This window comes from Panthera onca, chromosome C2 (assembly GCF_046562875.1).
Source record: "Panthera onca isolate mPanOnc1 chromosome C2, mPanOnc1 haplotype 2, whole genome shotgun sequence".
Taxonomy (NCBI): domain Eukaryota; kingdom Metazoa; phylum Chordata; class Mammalia; order Carnivora; family Felidae; genus Panthera; species Panthera onca.
The window spans coordinates 122,295,471-122,309,161 of NC_138347.1; the positions used below are offsets into that span (position 1 = coordinate 122,295,471).

A 13,691-nucleotide genomic window follows, 5' to 3' on the forward strand; every position below is an offset into this window, starting at 1 on the left:
TAAAATCAAATGAAAAAGGGTATAGGATAGAAGGGTGACTATCCTTAAAAAGACTAGAAAAGGAAAAGCCAAGGAGGAAGTTTTATCATTGTGTCTCCAAAACTGTGCAGATGGGGAGATGACTGACTGGTCTCATTGTCCATTTGGAAGGCAGATCCCATAGAAGAAACATGTGATAGCATAATTTAATTAATAAATTCATTCCCTAGGGTTTTTTGCTTGTTTGTTTTTCTGAGCACATACTGTAGTCCAAATACTACTGAAGATAAATCCGTGATAAGACACAACCTCTTTCCTCTTGGAGCTCATTGTCTAATGGGAAATACAGGCTTATAAACAACTCATGAAAAATACCACAAGTTGGATTTTCTAACACAAGATTCCGTAGGACCTCAGAGCAGGGGCTCCAATACTTCCTAGCAAGGTCAAGGAAAACTCTCCCAAGGAAGTGACCTTTCAGTTGAGTTCTAAAGAACAAGGGTCATTTCAGGTAAGAATTTTTTGTCTCCACTTAGCTCTTCTCCTCCCTCCATCCCCCCATTTAGCTTTTCTTCATGGGAAAAGATTATTTAGGACTAATCTACCATGAATATTTCTGGGTTGTTTTTTTTTTTTTTTTTTTTTGAAAAATATAGCTCTCATTATTTAAAAAAAAAATTTTTTTTAATGTTTATTGATTTTTGAGACAGAGAGAGAGCATGGATGGGGGAGGGTCAGAGAGAGAGAGGGAGACACAGAATCTGAAACAGGCTCCAGGCTCTGAGCTGTCAACACAGAGCCCGATGCGGGGCTTGAACTCATGGACCACGAGCCACCCAGGCGCCCCTATAGCTCTCGTTATTAAGCTAAAATTTCAGTTGATTTTTAGAGCCAGTGTGGAAATAATTTACTTGGACCTGAACTGAAAAAGTTTTTGAATCTACAAAGCCAAGGACTAAATCTTTGAGCAGTTAGAAGACATGCTGAGAGATACAGCCAGACTGGCCAGACATCCCTACTTTTCCTTACCAATTTATGATTGGTAACTGGCTCCACCTGATGAGGGACAGAAGCAGAAAAATGTGTGCATTTAGCTCAGAAGTCTACCTGTAGACTGCGTGGTTCCAATAAGGATCAAATATGTGCTAGTTGCTACATTCTTAAAGGGTCTCATGATTGCCTGTATATTTCACTGATAGTTAATACCCAACTGACTGATAAGCACCAGAGAAGTCCTACAAAAGTAGCTTTATTAGTAGAAATTCAAATAAAACATTTATGATCTAATACTCCCTGCACATCTCCTCCCCCTTGAGCACTAAGCATATAACCACCAGCTGCCCATGGGTCCTTCCCCTGTCCTCCTTAAATAAGTTTACTAAGTTGCACCATACAATGTCTCAAGAATTCTACCTTGACCATTGCACTCAACAACCCCATAACATTTTTGGAGGCCTGTGCAGGGATTATGGAATGAATACTAGAGCTTCTGTGCAACTTGGTAAGTCTCTTTTACTTCTCCAGCCTCTACTTCTTACTTGTTCTTTTCTGGAAATGTCCTGAATAGTATGACCCTTGGGAATGAGTCTTGCCTGAGTGCTCAGGAGAAAACCTCTTGCCTGTGGCCACACTATGGAAAGGGATGGACTCCTGCCACCCAGCTAGACATTATTACTTTGGCTGTAATGGTTTTGGGCTCAGAAATCAGACTCTCCTTGGGGCACCTGGGTGGCTCAGTCGGTTGAGCGTCCGACTTCGGCTCAGGTCATGATCTTGCAGTCCATGAGTTTGAGCCCCACGTTGGGCTCTGTGCTGACTGCTCAGAGCCTGGAGCCTGTTTCAGATTCTGTGTCTCCCTCTCTCTCTGACCCTCCCCCGTTCATGCTCTGTCTCTCTCTGTCTCAAAAATAAATAAACATTAAAAAAAATTTTTTTAAAAAAGAAATCAGACTCTCTTTATTTTTCCTGTTATTTTGATGCATATATTATCGTCAGGTTTAGGATGGCCACCAATCTCAAAACTCCCACATAAGGTTTCTACCTATATAACCCAGTGTGATCCCTCGATTAACATAAAATCCAAGATATGTCTGACCATGTACTTCTCAAAAGGGACCAGTCAGAACTACCCAATGGGGAGCTGGACTGTAAACAGAGATCCTGAGTAAGTTGCCTGGATTCGATAGGAACTCCATGCTTTTATTTTTTTCATGTCTCTCATTTGTCCTTACTCAAGGGCTATTTGACATTCTCGGTCCTGCTCTCAGATTGAATACACTTCCAGCTTAGATATATGATGCTTAATACAACATGAAAACCCCATCCATTAATACTAGACCTAGACGCTTACAAAGGTTAATATTATTGATCGCCAAATATATTGACTTCTTCAAAATGGAGACAGACCCAGTGTCTGTAGCATCTCAGTCCATTCACCAGCACCCACTGTAGTCCAGAATGTAATTGGAAAGCAAAGGGAGGTTGACATCGCTTCTCAGGTAGTACAAAGGTGTCAGAGGGTTAGGAATGAGGGATGCCTCTCAGCACTCTGAACCCCAGATACCTTCAGCAATATTCCTGGTGGGATGCCATTTGGAAGTTGAGGGGGATTTTGGCAATGGTTTTAGTTATATGGTCTCCTCGTTTTATAGGGATTAACTATGGAATCAACTTCCTCAGTCCCATGGGATTCCCCTTTGGGCCATCTCATAGCACACTGGAGTCAATTTGGACAACAGGATTTAAAGAAGAAGTGCTTCATCTTTTTTCTACAAAAATGCCTGGCTTTAGTATTCTTTGGATGATGATGAAAAATGGCCCATTAACAGGTCCTTAAGCTTCAATACTATTTATCAATTTGCCTTTTTTTGCAGGCAACAGGGAAAATGAACCAAAATACCCTACATCCAGGTCTTTGTGGCACTGAGTCAGGATCTTAATCTAAGAGAGACTTGTAGGATGTGTCTGGCAAGATTCCAGGCTCCCCACCTTTAGATATTTCAGACAATGATTGTTTAAAAAGACCACCATAATCAAAGAAACCAACTCAGTCAGACAAACAAGAAAATCAATGAGCAGAAGAAAAAGTGAAAATGAGCCTGTAAGCAAGCCCCAGTCCCCTAGTAATTCCCACTCCACATAAACCTTTGGAGCCTTCTACTCCTAGTTCAGTGGGACATAAACTAGAAACAGAACATCATACTTACCAAACAGTCAGACTAAGGAAGGATTGTATCCACTTCAGAAAGTAGCAAATGAGGAAATGAGCACAATTAAGGTACATGTTCCATTTTCCATGTCAAATCTGGCTCAAATAAAACCAAAGCTAGGATGATACTCAGAGGATCCATCCTAGTTTATAGATGGATTTCACCAGGTGTCTCTAACGTTTGATTTAACCTGGAAGGATATCTATATTATTCTAACACATTGCTGTACCCCAGAAGTAAAGGCCTGGACTTGAACTGGGGCACAAGAATTTGTAGATGAGGGGCACATGGGTGGCTCAGTTGGTTAAGCATCCAACTTCTGCTCAGGTCATGATCTTACAGTTCCTGAGTTTGAGCCCCACGTTGGGTTCTCTGCTGTCAGTACAGAGCCTGCTTCCTGATCCTCTGTTCCTCTCTAACTCTGCTGCTCCCCCACTCATGCTCTCTCTCTCAAAAATAAATAAACATAAAAAAAAAAAAAAAAAAGGAATTTGCAGATGAGTTGGCAACTAGGGGTAGAAACCATTATCCAGCAGGAGGAGAGGTTGTTCCTAATGCTGAGTCTTACTGGAACTACCAAGAGGACAGACCTGGCAGGGAAAGACGAGACTATACGGTCACCTATTTATTGGAGGGAGTGTAAAGAGGATTTTCTACACCTGTCAATTCTGATAAAATTAAGGAAGTGACCAAGGCAAATGCTGAAAATCCAGCCTTATTTCAGGGGTGTTTAATAGAAGCAACTTATAAATACAGATTTAGACCCAAACACACCAGAAGGGATGGCTATCCTAAATAAGCATTTTATGAGCCAGTCGGCACCATTCACTGTAAACTGGCAAAGATGGCCCTAGGCCCTCAAACTCCAACCCAGTGGCTGCTGGAAGCGGCCACTGGAGTCTTTAAAAACAGAGATATGGCTTTAAAACAGGAGAAGGACCACAGGGCTAAAATAACAGAGTAGAATGAAGGTTCAAATATTGGCTGCCATTATTGTGTATCCCCAACAATGCCAGGCTAACCAGGGCAGCAGAAGAAACTGGTCTCAGACAGAAGTTCAGGTAAGACCTCATACTATAGGTGTGGCCAAACTGGACACTGGAGTAAAGAATGTCTGAATAAATGCTCTCTGCAGGGGCCAATCCCACTTGCAAAGCAGAGGGACACTGGAAAAGGGACTGTCCTTATCTCCAGAGAGAGGGGAAGACAGGAACTCATTTCCCAGCCTGAGAGCAACAACCCGAACAGATGGCATTATGGGGCTGAAGCTGGTCTGGCTTCCCTGAACATCAAGGTGGCTAAGCCCTGGATTACCCCGGACGTGGGAGGTAAGTTCACTGATTTTCTTATTGATACGGGAGCCACTTACTCTGCCCTTGTTCAGCACTCTTGCCTGACCTGTCTTTCTAAACATAAAATTACCGGAATAGAAGCAGAACCTAAATCATGCTAAGTAACTTTTCCTTTAACCTGTAAATATGAAGACCATTAATCACCCACTCTTTTCCAGTTCTCCCTTCCTGTCTCACTTCCCTACTGGGAAGGGACTTCATGTTTAATTAAGTTGGGAAGCTAGTTCAAACTAACTGGGTAGGAGGATGGTCTCTTTTCCCTGAGGGCTGAAGAAAAACCAGGCATTCATCCTGGAATTCCCCCTAATGTTTGGGAACAAGTAGACCCACGAGCATGGAATTGTGACATCCCAGGGAAGGCAATATGGGTCCATGACATCAAAGTAGGTCGAAAGGATCTTGCTATTATTCCACACAAAAAACAATATCCTCTTAAGAGAGAAGCCAGAGCTAGACTCCAACCACTTACAGGTAAATTTCTTAAATATGGAATTCTTAAACCTTGTTTATCCCCTTTTAATACTCCCATTTTGCCTGTTAAGAAGCTTAATGGTGAGTACAGAATGGTACAAGACCTCAAAGCAATAAACTAAGCGGTAGAGTCCCTATTCACCCTATAGTACCAAACCTTTATACTATTATTGACTCAAATTTTGGGCAATACAGAATGGTTTACAGTGCTTGATTTAAAGGATGCCTTCTTTTGTATCCCCTTAAGAGAAGAGGCCCAGACTCTATTTGCCTTTGAATGGACTCCTTTAGGAGAACAAGCATGGCAGCTTACATGGACAGTCCTTCCATGGGGATTTAGAGATAGTCCCCATTTGTTTGGCAAGGCACTCAGTAGAGTACTTAGATATCTTACATTGCCTCAAGGAACAATATCACAATATGTTGATGAAATTTTAATATGCAGCCCCACAAAAGGGGCCTTGGGCTATAATTCTATTGTGTACTAAACTTTCTTGGAGAGAGAGGATACTGAGTATCACCTAAAAGGCTGAAATTCTAATTTCTAATTCTAATTTCTAATTTCTAAATTTCTAAACAGAAAGTACAATACTTAGGATATGAATTAACTCCTGGAGATCATTTCCTGTCAATTGAGAGAAAAAGAGCTATAATAGAATTGGGACCTCCTGCCACAAGAAAAAATGACTCCAAACCTTTTTAGGAATGGCTGGATTTTGCCACCTATGGATTCCAGGGTTTGGAGTCTTTGCTAAATCTCAATATAAGGCCACTAGGGGGCCAAATAAGAGCCTTTAAAACGGGACAAAGAACAACAGGGGGCCTTTCAACAACTAAAAACTAAACTATCTTCGGCCAGGCCCTGGCTCTACCAAACTTAGAAAAACCCATTTACCCTATTCATTGTTGAAAAACAGGGCCACGCCCTAGGAGTACTAACACAAAAACTACGGGCATGAATTGAGACCTATAGGATGTTTTTTCAAGCCACTGAAAGTACAGCCCAAGGATGGCCAGCATGTCTCTGAGCAGTAGCAGCCACTGCATTGCTAGTAGAAGCATCTAAACTTTCAATGGGAAGGCCACTGACAGTGATGACTTCTTATCACTGTCCTTTAGAAACTAAAGGACATCAGTGAATGACACGGTGATGACTAAAGATCAAACTATACTTTAGATTCCCCCAGTACTGTTCTCAAACCTGTCAAACCCTAAATCCGGCATTCCTCATGCCTGGACGAGGCCATGCTACTACTCTGCCTGAACATGAATGCAAAGAGGCAATAGAATTAGTCTATTCCAGCCACGTCTGGATCTAGAAGATCAAGCCACAGATAGTTGGTTTATAGACGACAGGAGTTTTACGTAAGAAGGACAAAGTAAAGCTGGGTATGTAATTGTTAGTTTCATGAAAGCTACTGAAGCCAACCCGTTACCAACCAATGCTTCAGCTCAAAAGGCAGAACTGATAGTTCTCATGCAAACTCTTCAGTTAGCTAAAGGCCTAAGAGTTGGGGCGCTTGGGTGGCTCAGTTGGTTAAGCGTCTGACTCTTGGTTTCGGCTCAGGTCAGGATCTCACAGTTCATGTGAGTTGGAGCCCCACATGGTGCTCGCTGCTGTCAGCACAGAGCCTGCTTGGGATTCTGTCTCTCCCTCTCTCTCTCTCTGCCCCTCCCCTACTCATGTACACACTCTCAACAAATAAATAAACATTTTTTAAAAAGGTCTAAGAGTGTGTGTGTGTGTGTGTGTGTGTGTGTGTGTATGTGTGTGTGTGTGTATGCCTTCCTTGCACTTCATGCATATGGTGCCATCTGGAAGTAAAAGGGATTATTAACTAGTCATAATTCCCCTATTAAATATGGACTTAAATTTGTAACTCTGTTAGAGGCAGTTCACCTCCCTAAAGAAGCTGCTGTAAAGCATCTTAGAGGACATCCAAAGGGAACAAATTTAGAATCTAAAGGAAATAATTTAGACAATTTGGCAGCCCAAGTGACAGCTTGAACTAAACTAGTTCTGAGTCTTAGACCAGTCTCTAATCTCTTAAGCACTGTGGTTTCCACTTATACTATGGAAGGGAACAACAGAGCACTTGGGGGAAAATCTACTAAAACTGCTGAGGGATGGTATAAGAAGTGATAAAGGAAAAATCTTTGTCCCTAAGGAAAAACAATGCAAATTAGCAACAAGATTGCACTAGTCTACTCATATGGGAAGAGAAGCTTTATGGAATTTCACCAAACCCTTATTTGATGGAATAGGATTAAGAGCCATTTTATAAAATGCACGTAAGTCTTGTGCAGTGTGTGCCCAGGTTAACCTTGAAGGTGCACTATGACCACCTTCGTTTTTTAACACTTGCCCAAAGATGTGGAAAATACCCTGGGGAAGACTAGCAAATTGATTTTACAGTTGCCACCTTATAAGGGATATAAATATTCATTAGTCTATATAAACACCTTTACTGGATGGATGGAGGTCTTCCCATGTGAGACAGAAAAGGCTACTGAAGTAACAAAGACTTTATTAAGGGAAATCGGTCCCCAGTTTGGGCTCCCTTGATCTCTTCAAGGTGACAATGCCCCATCCTTTACAGCCCAAATAACTCAACAGGTAGCCCAAACCCATAAAATTAAATATTTTTTACATATAGCCTGACATCCTCAATCACCAGGCACAGTTGAAAAGGCCAACCATAATTTTAAAAGATACCTTACTAAGATGAGGATAGAAACACAAGAAAACTGGGTAACTCTTACAAATAGGTCTCTTAGGAATAAGAACTACCCCACAGGAAAGATTAGAGTTAAGCCCTTTTGAATTAATATATGGTTGACCCTTACCATTGACTTATCTTCAGTCCCAGACTAAAGTAATGTTACACTTCTCATTAGACACTAGATTAGTCCATAAAACTCTTAACAAACATGCTAATAAAGTACTGCCAAAACCGGACCCTAAGGAAATTCAAAATTCTTTACAAGTAAACCCCAGAGAACTAGTCTATTTAAAATAGACTGGCAGGCAAACAACTCAGGAGAACAAATTCCTAAATGGAAATGACCTTACAGGGTCATTTTAAGCACTCCACTGCGGTAAAACTAGAAGGTCACTCAACATAGACTCTTATTTCTTGAATTAAACTTATACCCCTTCAACAGAGAATGACAATGAACTGGTTGATGTGCCCTCATATTCCTGTGAACCAGCAGATCTCAAATTCCTTTTCAACAACGAGATAAGAAAACATGAAGGTCTCTTTTCTTTTACCTGCCATCTACACACCATACCTAAGTGGTAACTCTTTTTTATAGTCGGTATAACATTACATGGAGCTACAAAACCAGTATTCATGCTGGATTTGTAGCTCACTGCCCGTATCAAGCACTTCAGGCCTTCCTTGGTGGGTTTCTACTTTACAAGATACAGATTGGCATTATTTACATCAATACATAGCTGATATGATACATCACCTCCACACTAGCACATAGAGGGATATTTCTATTACTAGAAAGAATGTTTCTTGCTGGCCTATGATAGATGTTACATGTGACTCTCTAGGCGATAAGATGCCTTTCTCTTACCCTCAAATCTATTAAAATTTTAACTGAATATGCCAACCTACAGGTAGGCTCATAACAACAAATTCCCCAATTACACAGTCCTTCCTATCGATATCATCCAGGAAGGATGATATCAAATATGGGATGAATCTATGTGGCTTATTACCACAACAGGACAACTAAGCCAGAAGACCTATGCTGGGAACAGAAAACACCATACCCTTGATTCATGGCTCAATATACTCACCAAATGGGATGGCTCCCCCAGAAGCCTGTGACCATACTGTCACTTTATAGGCAATTGATTGGTTTGCTACTGACTGGACAAAGTGACCGGGCATCAGATGGCTAACACCTAATGGAACACAACGGTTATATGGGCCAAATATGCAGCCATGGCTTCCACCAGGCTGGAATGGAAGATGTACTATAGATTATGGCTAGATGCATGGCCACAGCACTAAGACTATCACAATTCCAGCTAATCTTCCATATCTAAAACAACAATGGACAGGATCTGTGTTCCATTGGTATGATCATCTGACATCTATTTTTCTTCTATCAGTAGGTTTAGAAAATGTCATATGGCACATGGAGGCCCTTGACAAACACAATTAAGGCCTTAAATGACCCTTAAAATAATATTGCATTATTAAACTCTGAAATAACTCATGTATAAAGCAGTTCTACAAAATAGAATGGCATTAGATGTCTCAGCAGCACAAGGAGGAACATGTGCCGTTATTAAAGTGGAATGTTGCGGGGCGCCTGGGTGGCTCAGTCAGTTGAGCGTCTGAGTCAGCTCAGGTCATGGTCTCACGGTTTGTGAGTTTGAGCCCCACGTCAGGCTTGGGCTCGGTGCTGACAGCTCGGAGCTTGGAGCCTGCTTCGGATTCTGCGTCTCCCTCTCTCTCTGCCCCTCCCCTGCTTGCGCTCTGTCTCTCTCTCAAAAATAAACATTAAAAAAAATAAATAAAGTGGAATGTTGCATCTACATTCAGGATTATGACAAAAATATAAGAAGATTACTTACTGATATGAATAATCAAATTGGTGCTCTTAAAGATCCTACATTGTCACTTAATGACTGGTTACATTCCTGGTCAGGAGGTGGACTGTGATCCACACTAAAGGGTCTTCTCATTGCTCTTCTTATTTTCATAATAATAATAATAATAATAATAATAATAATGTGTTGTCTCGTTTGCTTGGTTCTCTATTCTTGAGATACCTGCAAGTAGTTCCTGACTCCTTCACCCAGCCGACATATGATCCTTACTACTTGAAACAAATTCATCCTGATGTCCACTCTGGACTCTACAGCAACAGCCTTCCATAATAGTTACTTGCAGGGACAGAGAGTGACTAATTTTGGTCCATAGGTTGGGACATCTCTATGACCCCTGTCAGCCTGAAGAAGTCACAGAAGATGAGGCCTGCACCCTTCAACAACCTTCAAGATTTAAGGACCGAAAATTGGCCAGGGGGGAAATGATGAGGGACAGAAGCAGAGAAATGTTCACTTTTGGCTGATCTACAGCCTGCACAGTTCCAGTAAGGAGCCAACATGCTGGCTGCTACGTTCTTAAAGGGCCTCATGACAGTCTATACATCTCACTCATAGTTAATACCAAACCGAATGATAAGCACTGGAGAAATGTTACAAAAGCGGTTTTAGGAGTAGAAATTCAAAGCAAACATTTATGATCTAACACTCCCTGCACGTCCCCTCCCCCTTGAGCACTAAGTATATAACTACCAGGTTCATACAGCAAAAAAACGCAGTCCTTTCTGCCCATGGGTCCTGCCTATGTGCTGCTTAAATAAACTAAGTTGCACCACATAACATTTCAAGAATTCTTTCTTGATCCTTGCACTCGATGACCCCGCAACACCCCTGGGAACTTTTCAGGCCCTGTAATAGCAGACTCCACATTTCCTGAACAAAAAATAAATATGTGTACGGGAGTGCAGCAAGGGGCTTCTTCCATGCTCAAAGGAAGCACTTCTAGACAGTTCCCAGTAATAGTTAACTGGAGGACTTGAATTAATTTTTATTTTCCCAGACCTGTGAAGGCCCCCTAATAGTTTTCTAGGGATGGCATAACACAACACAACATAGGCTAGGTTGTCTAATCAACAGAAATTAATTCTCTCACAGTTCTGGAGGATGTTAGATCAAGATGTCAGCAAGGGCTGGTGTCCTCTGAGGCCTCTCTGCTTGGTTTGCAGATGGCTGCCTTCTGCCATGTCTTCACATGGCCTTTTCTCTGTGCGTGCAAATCCCTAGTGTGTCTTTTGTGTCCTAATTTATTATTCTTATAAGGAGACCAGTCAGACTGGATTGGGGCCCACCTAAAACGGCCTCATTCTAACATAAATACCTCTTGAAAGGCCCTATCTGCAAATACAGTCACATTCTAAAGTACTGGGTGTTAGGGCTTCAATATGTGCATTTTTAGGGCTGCAAATTCAGCCCTTTACAGCCCTGTCCCTTTGCCAATTCTTGCTATCTGGTTGCCCTGTGGTTCACTGTGTGGAAAACAGCATGAACCACAGAAGAAGCCAGGGACCACAGGGCCCTCTATTTGCTAAAAGAACGCTTGCCTCAAACCAAGAGAGAAGTGGAAGAGTCTTGGGACTTACACCCCTTTATGCCTACTTCTTGCATTCTATTACAGAGAGACCCATTGTTGATGCCTTCCCAGGATTTGGGGCATTTCCGAGTTTTAAAAGTGACACAGTAACTTTCTACTTGAAGCAGCTGAAATGCCTATTTTGCATCTGAGGATCACATGGGAAAGATACAAGCCATTCACCATCAGAAGTTTCAGATTAAGGAGTTTTTAAAGATCTCAGGTTGCGTTTAGAAACAAACTACAATGTGAAAACAGAGCCAAGAGGAGAGGAAGTAAAAGAACCTTGCAAGGCACAGTTAGTAGCACTCTGAAAGTCAGTATTTCCTGTTTGCTAACAAACCTCATTCTTCCACAACGGCCTTGCTCAATGATGGCAGGTCTTGTAATGCCAGTGGCTCTAGGTCAATTCACTGAAAGCCAGGTGTTTCTATTTTACCTTCCTAATCCCTGCCGGTCCCCATCAAGTTTCTTCCATTGTTTCTAATCCCCCTTAATCTTCCCACTGCCATTTGTTCTCACTTCCCCCTATCCTTTCAAGTGCCTCTTGGTTCCCCCAAGCCTTTGTCCCTTTCCCTCTCCGCCAACCCCAGTCCTTTCTAATCACTCCCGGTCCTACAGATCCCCGCCCTTTACATTCCAGTCCTTTATGCCCTCCCCTTAACGCCCATTCCTCCAGTCCCTCCCACTACGTCTATTCCCGTAGCCCCGACCGCTCTGCGTCAGCCCCTCCCCACCTCAAAGGGAACGCAGGCGTTTTAAGGCTGATAAACATAGCCCATTGCCTACTAAAAGCACTGTGCCGATTTACGCTCACATCAACATCGAATTCGATGAACAGGCTTGATGTCAGAAACATCATCAGCAACCCTATTATTCTTTTAACTATCTGATAGCATTTTTTGGTGAAAATAAACAGCTTGCTGTTTTATATTGTATTTTTCTCGATTACTAGTAATGTTGGAAATCTTAACATGTGTTGTTTTGGTTAATTATTTCTTGTTCTGTGAATTGCCTGTTCATATTCTTTGTCCATTTTTCAATTGGGTTACCTTTTCCTTATTGACTTATATTTGGATTATTAGTCTTTTATATATTTCACTATTATTTTCTCCTCGATGTCCCTTTTAACTAGGCTGAGCCGGACTGCATATTCCTTAAAATGCCGTTATGCAGATGTAATGGAATACTGACCAACCAAGATTCTGCAGAAATGTTCAAAAGTCGTTAAAAGAATTCCATCCAGTATGAATTCCCGGAGAAAGACAGGCAATGCAGGGAACAAGGGTACATAGGACTGCCTCGCTATAGGTCTCTACCTTCAGAGACGCCCGGGGGTGGGCAGAGAGTCTGTAGCCTCCGCAGGCAGGCAAGGCCAGAGCAGGCGGAGAGAGTGCAAAAGCTGAGAAGGGCCGGCAGAAGAACCGGCACACCGCACCGAGAAGCGCGGAAGGACTGTGGCCAGGTCTTTTCCCTCCAAAGTCCGGGTTTCTCTGACTCACGAACGACCTCTGGAGGCAAACACTCTACAAATTTCGCTCCGTTCTACCCATTCAGAAACCTCCACTGCTAGGCTGGTCCCACGTTTTGCTTTCGCAAAAGAGCGCATTTCCGGGGTGGGGACCCCGAGGGCCTTTCTGGGAAATGGAATCTTGGTCAGGAGGATTCTGGGAGTCGTAGTGCCTACTGTTCTCTTTGCGCACGCACATTTCCGTTTTCACTTTGCGGCTGCTGGTTCCGCACCACGGGGGAGTCGTGTACGCCTGTGCTGCTCTGGCTCTTTGTATCTTGGGGAGGAGTCCCGGGTTAGAACGGATTTGGGACCTCTGTCAGTTACAATTGCAAATTGCATTTAGGCAATTACAGCGGTTTGTGATATCTCTGAGCTGTCAGATGTAGGGGCAGCGCCTCATGGCCTGGAGGAAGAAGCTTCGGAGCTAAAACCTTGGGGGTGTGGCTTAGGAACAGGCTGAGGGGCCATGCGTCCAAATTCTGGGGCCTCGAGAGCTCAGAGTCCCCAACGAGCAGAGCAACGACCTTAAAAGGACCTTCGAGTTAATGAGATGGCGACATCCCCTGACAGTTTAAAACTGTTCTCCCTTTCAGACAGGGGTGCACTGCGACCCTAATTTCATTTTATTAAGGTCACTGTGGTTGTGGTTGGGAAGTTTCCCCAGGGGAGGGCATTGAAAACCGAGCTGTAGTCTAGGGAGATGTGATAATAACCAATGGTGACAATGGCAGTGTGGACTGAGTGGGTGATAAAGGCTCAGGGGGAGGAAGGAGTTGAGGATTCTCAGATTTCTGATGTGGGCTGCTGGCATGTCTGCAGATGATCTCACCTTAAGAAATTCTTGCTCCTGGGGCGCCTGGGTGGCTCAGTCGGTTAAGCGTCCGACTTCGGCTCAGGTCATGATCTCATGGTCTGTGAGTTCGAGCCCCGCGTCAGGCTCTGTGCTGACAGCTCAGAACCTGGA

At 42.9% G+C, this 13,691-nt stretch overlaps 1 protein-coding gene across 7 annotated transcripts in view; it reads right to left on the reverse strand.

The window, feature by feature from the left end:
- Positions 1-13,283, reverse strand: part of ZBTB38 (zinc finger and BTB domain containing 38) — a 172,753-nt gene extending 159,470 nt beyond the window's left edge. For 4 of the 7 annotated variants that reach the window (XM_078432291.2, XM_060638808.3, XM_078432290.2 and 1 more), the window contains exon 1: positions 12,409-12,817. The gene's annotated coding sequence lies outside the window, so the exon portion shown is untranslated. Of the gene's footprint in view, positions 1-11,557; positions 11,850-12,408 lie in introns of those variants that run through there. The other 3 variants (XR_013549841.2, XR_013549842.2, XM_060638810.3) reach the window with 3 other exon arrangements.
- Between the last annotated feature and the right edge of the window lie 408 nt (positions 13,284-13,691).